The sequence below is a fragment of the Entelurus aequoreus genome, linkage group LG07 (genome assembly GCF_033978785.1).
Source record: "Entelurus aequoreus isolate RoL-2023_Sb linkage group LG07, RoL_Eaeq_v1.1, whole genome shotgun sequence".
Taxonomy (NCBI): Eukaryota; Metazoa; Chordata; class Actinopteri; order Syngnathiformes; family Syngnathidae; genus Entelurus; species Entelurus aequoreus.
Window position 1 is genome coordinate 78,825,580 of NC_084737.1, and position 9,968 is coordinate 78,835,547.

The following is a 9,968-nucleotide window of genomic DNA, read 5'->3' on the forward strand; positions in this document are numbered from 1 at the left end:
GTATTTGATAAAACCCAACACCAAGAATAGACATTTGAAAGGCAATTTAAAATAAATAAAGAATAGTGAACAACAGGCTGAATAAGTGTACGTTATATGAGGCATAAATAACCAACTGACAACGTGCCTGACAACGTGCCTGGTATGTTAACGTAACATATTATGGTAAGAGTCATTCAAATAACTATAACATATAGAACATGCTATACCAGGGGTAGGGAACCTATGGCTCTAGAGCCAGATGTGGCTCTTTTGATGACTGCATCCGGCTCTCAGATAAATCTTAGCTGACATTACTTAACAGGATAAGTACTGAATAATTCCGCTGGTAATCACAGTGTTAAAAATAACGTTCAAAATATAAAACATTCTCATGCATTTTAATCCATCCATCCGTTTTCTACCGCTCCTGTTCAAGAAGTTGCATTAAAGGTAAGAAGTATTTTATTTATTATTGGTTAGCTTCAGAATAACAATGTTATTTAAAAAAAATGAGAGACTTATTACACTCTAAAAATGTTGGTCTTACTTAAAAATGCACGCATTTAGTTGTATTCAGTGTTAAAAAAAATATTATATGGCTCTCACGTAAATACATTTTAAAATATTTGGCTTTCATGGCTCTCTCAGCCAAAAAGGTTCCCGACCCCTGTGCTATACGTTTACCAAACCATCTGTCACTCCTAATCGCTAAATCCCATGAAATCTTATACGTCTAGTCTCTTACGTGAATGAGATAAATAATATTATTTGATATTTTACGGTAATGTGTTAATAATTTCACACATAAGTCGCTCCTGAGTATAAGTCGCACCCCCGGCCAAACTATGAAAAAAACTGCGACTTATAGTCCGAAAAATACGGTATGTCCTTTAAAACAGACTTCTAAAAAATTGTTTTTTTCAAAATAGTTATATATGTAAATCAAAGCATCTTTGATGTCTAATGTTGGATCCTTGTCGTTGGTTGGGAAATGACCAAATTTCAATGGTCTTTAAAAAATAAAGACATTCTGAAAATATTACAATAAAAATATAGAAAAAAATACCGGCAGCGGTAAAGTTTAGATCCATGAAGGAAAGAAGAAAGTGAATGAATGTTTATGACTGAATAAATAATAATAATACATATGCATAAACATGTTTTATATATTTTTTAATGCATTTATGACAACCTTTTTCCAAAACACAATATAGAATGTGAGATATAACAGGATAATGCATACATTTATCATTTGATTTCAAAACGCTTGCAAAAAAGCGTAAATTTACTGTAGGACCCCTTTTGATTTTTTTTTTGTCCTGTCCAGCTTCTCAGGCAAATCATATACCGTATTTTTCGGAGTATAAATCGCTCCGGAGTATAAGTCGCACTGGCCGAAAATGCATAATAAAGGGAAAAAACACATATAAGTCGCACTGGAGTATAAGTCGCATTTTTTGGGGAAATTTATTTGACAAAACCCAACACCAAGAATAGACATTTGAAAGGCAATTTAAAATAAATAAAGAATAGTGAACAACAGGCTGAATAAGTGTACGTTATATGAGGCATAAATAACCGACTGAGAACGTGCCTGGTATGTTAACGTAACATATTATGGTAAGAGTCATTCAAATAACTATAACATATAGAACATGCTATATGTTTACCAAACAATCTGTCACTCCTAATCGCTAAATCCCATGAAATCTTATACGTCTAGTCTCTTACGTGAATGAGCTAAATAATATTATTTGATATTTTACGGTAATGTGTTAATAATTTAACACATAAGTCGCTCCTGAGTATAAGTCGCACCCCCGGCCAAACTATGAAAAAAACTGCGACTTATAGTCCGAAAAATACGGTAAGTAACATTTATGACAACCTTTTCCCAAAACACAATATAGAATGTGAGATACAACAGGATAATGCATACATTTATCATTTGATTTCAAAACGCTTGCAAAAAGCGTAAATTTACTGTGGGACCCCTTTTTTTGATATTGATGGGGCATTTTGAAAATTCCGAGCACCAACAATGTTGGAGTATTGGTGCGTGCAAAACAGCAGCAGGCGGCTGTGGCCTGCGGGCAGATTATAATACTAATCAAATATCATCCCGGGGGCCATAGATAATTCATCCACGGGCCAGGTCTTGACTTTGACACATAGGTACTATAGCTTATTTTTAAAATGAACAAAAACTTCAATTAACCTCTTAAAGACTGGGGTGTTGCCATCTTTAAGATATGCCTGCATTTATTTGAATGTGTTAATCGGGTGTGATTAATCACATGACTTAACTTTGACATTCTGCCAGAAGGTGTTTTATTATAGGTCAGATTGTGCCGTTGTTCAGTGCAAAAGATGGTGAGAACCACTTTATTAGATTCTTGTTAATAACAGCCCTTCAACATGTCATCGAGCCTTAATTAACTAGCGTCGGATGTAGTTGACCCATCTGTTCTACAGAGTCCCTGTGCATATGGGCTGTATTCTCCTATAGGAACCCTAATGAGCACCTTTTTAACAAATCCCTAGCAACAACAGCAGGTGGACGACAATGAGAGCAGGTTGGAGATGGGCTGGGTGCAATTTGAGGTTTGGGGAGCTAAGTAGGGGTGGGGTTCTCCTTCAGGGAGTCAAAATAAGACCCTGGCTCGCTTGTCAAAATGAAGACGTTTTTTGAATAAACAAATCTAATACAAGGATGCAGATGGACAAGCGACAAGAAAAAATAAGAGCGTGCTGGCATACACGTGCAGTACGTTACTCACCCAGAGAGTTGAGTCATGGTTGGCTGATATTGCATCACTGGGAATCCCATCATAGCAACCTACTGCCTGGGAGGATGCATGGAGACTAGATGGGAGGAAAACAAGATTGCATTTTAGATCCAAGCAGCCTCATCACTATACACCAATGTCAACATATTTACTGTAAATTATATACAAACCCCGTTTCCATATGAGTTGGGAAATTGTGTTAGATGTAAATATAAACGGAATACAATGATTTGCAAATCCTTTTCAAGCCATATTCAATTGAATGCACTACAAAGACAAGATATTTGATGTTCAAACTCATAAACTTTATTTTTTTTTTGCAAATAATAATTAACTTAGAATTTCATGGCTGCAACACGTGCCAAAGTAGTTGGGAAAGGGCATGTTCACCACTGTGTTACATGGCCTTTCCTTTTAACAACACTCAGTAAAGGTTTGGGAACTGAGGAGACACATTTTTGAAGCTTCTCAGGTGGAATTCTTTCCCATTCTTGCTTGATGTACAGCTTAAGTTGTTCAACAGTCCGGGGGTCTCCCTTCTGCTATTTTAGGCTTCATAATGCGCCACACATTTTCAATGGGAGACAGGTCTGGACTACAGGCAGGCCAGTCTAGTACCCGCACTCTTTTACTATGAAGCCACGTTGATGTAACACGTGGCTTGGCATTGTCTTGCTGAAATAAGCAGGGGCGTCCATGGTAACGTTGCTTGGATGGCAACTTATGTTGCTCCAAAACCTGTATGTACCTTTCAGCATTAATGGCGCCTTCACAGATGTGTAAGTTACCCATGTCTTGGGCACTAATACACCCCCATACCATCACAGATGCTGGCTTTTCAACTTTGCGCCTAGAACAATCCGGATGGTTCTTTTCCTCTTTGGTCCGGAGGACACGACGTCCACAGTTTCCAAAAACAATTTGAAATGTGGACTCGTCAGACCACAGAACACTTTTCCACTTTGTATCAGTCCATCTTCGATGAGCTCAGGCCCAGCGAAGCCGACGGCGTTTCTGGGTGTTGTTGATAAACGGTTTTCGCCTTGCATAGGAGAGTTTTAACTTGCACTTACAGATGTAGCGACCAACTGTAGTTACTGACAGTGGGTTTCTGAAGTGTTCCTGAGCCCATATGGTGATATCCTTTACACACTGATGTCGCTTGTTGATGCAGTACAGCCTGAGGGATCGAAGGTCACGGGCTTAGCTGCTTACGTGCAGTGATTTCTCCAGATTCTCTGAACCCTTTGATGATATTACGGAGCGTAGATGGTGAAATCCCTAAATTCCTTGCAATAGCTGGTTGAGAAAGGTTTATCTTAAACTGTTCCACAATTTGCTCACGCATTTGTTGACAAAGTGGTGACCCTCGCCCCATCCTTGTTTGTGAATGACTGAGCATTTCATGGAATCTACTTTTATACCCAATCATGGCACCCACCTGTTCCCAATTTGCCTGTTCACCTGTGGGATGTTCCAAATAAGTGTTTGATGAGCATTCCTCAACTTTATCAGTATTTATTGCCACCTTTCCCAACTTCTTTGTCACGTGTTGCTGGCATCAAATTCTAAAGTTAATCATTATTTGCAAAAAAAAAAAAAAAGTTTATCAGTTTGAACATCAAATATGTTGTCTTTGTAGCATATTCAACTGAATATGGGTTGAAAAGGATTTGCAAATCATTGTATTCCGCTTATATTTACATCTAACACCATTTCCCAACTCATATGGAAACGGGGTTTGTAGATGAATAGATAGATATAGTACACATAGACAGACTTCACGACTACAGACTACTAGACTAAATCAAACTACTGAGAGTTCATATTACTTTGCAAGTGAGTACAATTCACATAGTACTATACAGTATCTACTGTACTTTACAAGTGAGTATAATTCACATAGTACTATACAGTATCTACTGTACTCTACAAGTGAGTATAATTCACATAGTACTATACAGTATCTACTGTACTTTGCAAGTGAGTACAATTCACATGGTACTATACAGTATCTACTGTACTCTACAAGTGAGTATAATTCACATAGTACTATACAGTATCTACTGTACTTTACAAGTGATTATAATTCACATAGTACTATACAGTATCTGCTGTACTCTACAAGTGAGTATAATTCACATAGTACTATACAGTATCTACTGTACTTTACAAGTGATTATAATTCACATAGTACTATACAGTATCTGCTGTACTCTACAAGTGAGTATAATTCACATAGTATTATACAGTATCTACTGTACTTTGCAAGTGAGTATAATTCACATAGTACTATACAGTATCTACTGTACTCTACAAGTGAGTATAATTCACATAGTACTATACAGTATCTACTGTACTCTACAAGTGAGTATAATTCACATAGTACTATACAGTATCTACTGTACTTTGCAAGTGAGTACAATTCACATGGTACTATACAGTATCTACTGTACTTTACAAGTGAGTATAATTCACATAGAACTATACAGCAGTGGTCCCCAGCGTTTTTTTAAATTTTTGTGCGGCCGCGGCCCGGTACCGGTCCATGGACCGATTGGTACCGGGCCGCGGCCGCACAAAATTTTTTAAAAAATGTTTTTTTTTTGTTTTTTTTTTAATTAAATCAACATAAAAAACACAATATATACATTATATATCAATATAAATCAATACAGTCTGCAGGGATACAGTCCGTAAGCACACATGATTGTACTTCTTTATGACAAAAAATAAATAAATAAATAAATACAATTTTTTACTATACAGTATCTACTGTACTTTACAGGAGTATAATTCACATAGTATTAATTCATCATTTTGACTGTATATTTTATCAAAGGGTCCCTCTAATGCGGACAACATTGGCCTTTATTTCAGTTTTAGACCTAAAAAATACGTCTACAGGTAAATCTCCCCACAAAATAGACACAGTAGTGATTTTAGGGTTTTTAAAAAGCGTTTCAGCACTTTTTGTAACACCCACTTTTAGCACCCAAAATGTGGACTGGCCTGCATCAGGCTGCTCACGTCACCCACACAAGACTGGAGGCTATTTCATACAGTGCTGTGTGTTTGCTAGCATCTTTTTCACAAATCCTGTTATTTTCACACAGATTCTGAAGAAATGATCAAATATGTCTGCCAGATGCATTGTTGCCGGTTGTAGCTGAAGAAGGGGTCCGTCTGCAATATGAGAAAAGTGCGGACTTCTCCAGTTGACTCATGCGAAATAGGATGGATCAAACCAGAAAAGTGTCATTTTCAGTGATCAATTTAATAATTCTGACTTGCTTGGAGAAAGGTGTTGGTTGGACTTTGGATAAAAAAAAATGTAAAAAGACTCAAGCCAAATGTGATCTCAAAAATGTAGAAAGACTAACTCAGAACCTGCGTAAAAAAACGGAGAAAGAAGCAGACCCAGCTCTCAAAAACAAGAGAAAAAGAAGGTAAGGCGCAAGGATTCTATTTTGCGTCCTTTTCTACTGATGTTTTCAGAAATGCTGAAAGAGGCTGTAGTGTCTGTGGAGGAGATTCTTGTGGATTTTGTTTACGCCAGAGATGTCCGATAATATCGGCCTACCGATATTATCGGCCGATAAATGCTTTAAAATGTAATATAGAACATTAGCGGTATCGTTTTTTTTAATTATCGGTATCGTTTTTTTGGGGGGGAGAGGGGGTTTTATTAAATCAACATAAAAGACAAAAGATAATAATAATAATAATAATAATAATAATAATAATGGATTAGATTTTATATCGCGCTTTTCTATTGTTAGATACTCAAAACGCTCACAGAGAAGTGAGAACCCATCATTCATTCACACCTGGTGGTGGTAAGCTACATTTGTAGCCACAGCTGCCCTGGGGTAGACTGATGCAAGATACACTTACAATTAGTCCACCAACCCAAAAAACCTCCCTCCCCCATTCACACTCATTCCCACAAAAGGGTTGTTTCTTTCTGTTATTAATATTCTGGTTCCTACATTATATATCAATATACATCAATTAGGGCTGCAACTAACGATTCATTTGATAATCGATTAATCTGTCAATTATTGCTTCGATTGATCGATTAATAATCGGATCAAAAAGACAAACTACATTTCTATCCTATCCAGTATTTTATTGAAAAAAAAACAGCATACTGGCAATACTTATTTTGATTAATGTTTCTCAGCTGTTTGTAAATGTTGCAGTTTATAAATAAAGGTTTATTTATTTATTATTTTTTTTTTTTAAAAAGCCTCTGCGCATGCGCATAGCATAGATACAACGAATCGATGACTAAATTAATCGGCAACTATTTTTATAATCGATTTTTATCGATTATAAAAGTATAAGTCGCACAGGCCGAAAATGCATAATAAAGAAGGAAAAAAACATATACGTCGTACTGGAGTATAAATCGCATTTTTTGGGGAAATGTCAATCAATCAATCAATGTTTATTTATGTAGCCCTAAATCACAAGTGTCTCAAAGGGCTGCACAAGCCACAACGACATCCTCGGTACAGAGCCCACATGTATTTGATAAAAGCCAACACCAAGAATAGACATTTGAAAGGCAATTTAAAATAAATACAGAATAGTGAAAAACAGGCTGAATAAGTGTACGTTATATGACGTATAAATAATCAACTGAGAACGTGCCTGGTATGTTAACGTAACATATTATGGTAAGAGTCATTCAAATAACTATAACATATAGAACATGCTATACGTTTACCAAACAATCTGTCACTCCTAATCGCTAAATCCCATGAAATCTTATACGTCTAGTCTCTTACGTGAATGAGCTAAATAATATTATTTGATATTTTACGGTAATGTGTTAATAATTTCCCACATAAGTCGCTCTTGAGTATAAGTCGCACCCCCGGCCAAACTATGAAAAAAACTGCGACTTATAGTCCGAAAAATACGGTATGTACAATTTAGAGCAGTGGTTCTTAACCTGGGTTCGATCGAACCCTAGGTGTTCGGTGAGTCGGCCTCAGGGGTTCGGCGGAGGTCAAGACACACCCGACTCATCGTGTAAACACAAACTTCTCCCTATCAGGCGTATTACGGATATGGCAACAGCTGACTGGTTTGCAGGTGTGTAATTTGTTGTGAGTTTATGCACTGTGTTGGTTTTGTTGTTTGAACAAGGTGATGTTCATGCACGGTTCATTTTGTGCACCAGTATAAAACATGGTAGGGTCGTTTTTTTTATAGGGTGCCATTTGGACTTCATAACTTGTAAAAAATAAATAGTTGATTTACCAATATTTTTATGTTCTATTGTATACATGACATATGTAACTTGCTGAAAAACATATTGGTCGAACTCAGGCACCTAAATCATAGTATATTTAGCTATATTAATGAGAGGTGACACACGGGATATGTCCACTCTGTTAAGGACATATGCATAACAGCATACATGTGTTTTCAGTGCATGATTGCCTGTATAATGACTTTCCTATATGGATTGTATATCCCTCACTCTAAGCAGATATATTTTTAGAATACATACATTTTTAAATAGCATATATTGAGAAAAACAAGGGCATTTTTGAGAACGGGGGATATTAATCTATTTCATTTCTTAAGAAATATGAATTATGATACAAATTACTAAAATGTTATATCATTATTATCAACCCCTTACATATCTTTATGTAACTACAAGTACATAGCATTAACACTGTACTTTTAACACCAATGTATTTGCTGTATATGATATTTTGCAACAGCAGTGATGATTAACCAAGAATTATGAAAGAAACTGCTGTTGAATGCATAATAGCACTACATATACATTGTGATAAGTCAACATTACTATATACATGTCCACTCTGTTAGGTTGATGTCCACCGTGTTAGTTGAATGAGGCTAACACGGTGGACACTAACACGGTGGACATTTTGAGCTAAAGTTAGCCTTCAGCCTGCCTGTGTTAACATAACAGCTAGCATGGACTTGAATAATTGATAAGAAATCTATAATTTCACACAAACATGTTTTGAAAAATTTCAATTTGATTGATCTCCTTATTATTTAGGCCTAACAGAGTGGACACGTTATGTTCAACCACATTAAATTCACTTCATAAAAACATCAACATCAGATAGTAAGAGAGCTAAAAAACCACACAGCTTACCAGAGTTGAGTTTCCCGCCACTGGTGTGATGTTACCTGATGAGAATGATGTCACTGACAAATGTGGTTGTTTTCTTAAAGGGACAGTAACGCAACTTAACAGAGTGGACAGCGACCACAGGGACAGACATAGAACCTTATTTTTTTGTAATTCTTTTTACGATTTTGATAATATACACCATATGACTAAAGAGAGCTTGTCTATGATAATTATATCATAACAAAAAAAAATTAAAAATATATGTTTTTATTTGTTATTTTCTAGATTAAAGTTGAATAAACAGCACCAGGGACATGGCAAAATCGCATAATAGAACTTTAACAAAAGCTTTAAAAAATATATATTCTAATGTTTGAAGCCCATATCACTGTATTTATGATAGACAACAATTTACCATACACAAAGAAACTAATGGAATGAGCAATTGTAAATATTTTGAGAAAATATGACATGATTTATACTGGGGACGCAAAAGGCACCATATAAAAAAAATGACCCGGTAACACTTTAGTATGGGGAACATATTCACCATTAATAAGTTGCTTATTAACATGCAAATTAGTAACATATTGGCTCTTAACTAGTCATTATTAAGTACTTATTAATGCCTTATTCGGCATGGCCTTATTATAACCCTAACCCTCTAACCCTGGCCCTAACCAAATAACTCTAAATTAAGTCTTTATTACTTAGAATATGTTCCCCTAGTGTCCAACAAACTCTAAATTAAGTCTTTGTTACTTAGAATATGTTCCCCATACTAAAGTGTTACCAAAAACATAATTTTGTCTTGAATTTGAAAAAAAAAAAACATTTTATTTTTCACTAAAGAAGGGTTCGGTGAATGCGCAAATGCAACTGGTGGGGTTCGGTACCTCCAACAAGGTTAAGAACCACTGATTTAGAGTCTCTATTTAACTCACCGTGTCCAGAGAAAGGTCTGAACCCAGATTCAAACCCAGAAGCACCTGGCTGCGAGGCAGATGTTCTATGCTCCACCGGCCTGTTGTTGTAAAAACAAGACTTTAATGATAGTGTACACA

General features: G+C 36.0%; 1 long non-coding RNA gene across 1 annotated transcript in view; it reads right to left on the minus strand.

The window, feature by feature from the left end:
* Positions 1–2,763: 2,763 nt before the first annotated feature.
* LOC133653194 (uncharacterized) overlaps positions 2,764–9,968 on the minus strand; it is an 8,020-nt gene continuing 815 nt past the window's right edge. The window contains exons 2-3 of the long non-coding RNA XR_009826681.1: positions 9,849–9,928; positions 2,764–2,847 (exon numbers count right to left, since the gene is read on the minus strand). This is a non-coding gene — a long non-coding RNA (uncharacterized LOC133653194). The remainder of the gene's footprint in view (positions 2,848–9,848; positions 9,929–9,968) is intronic.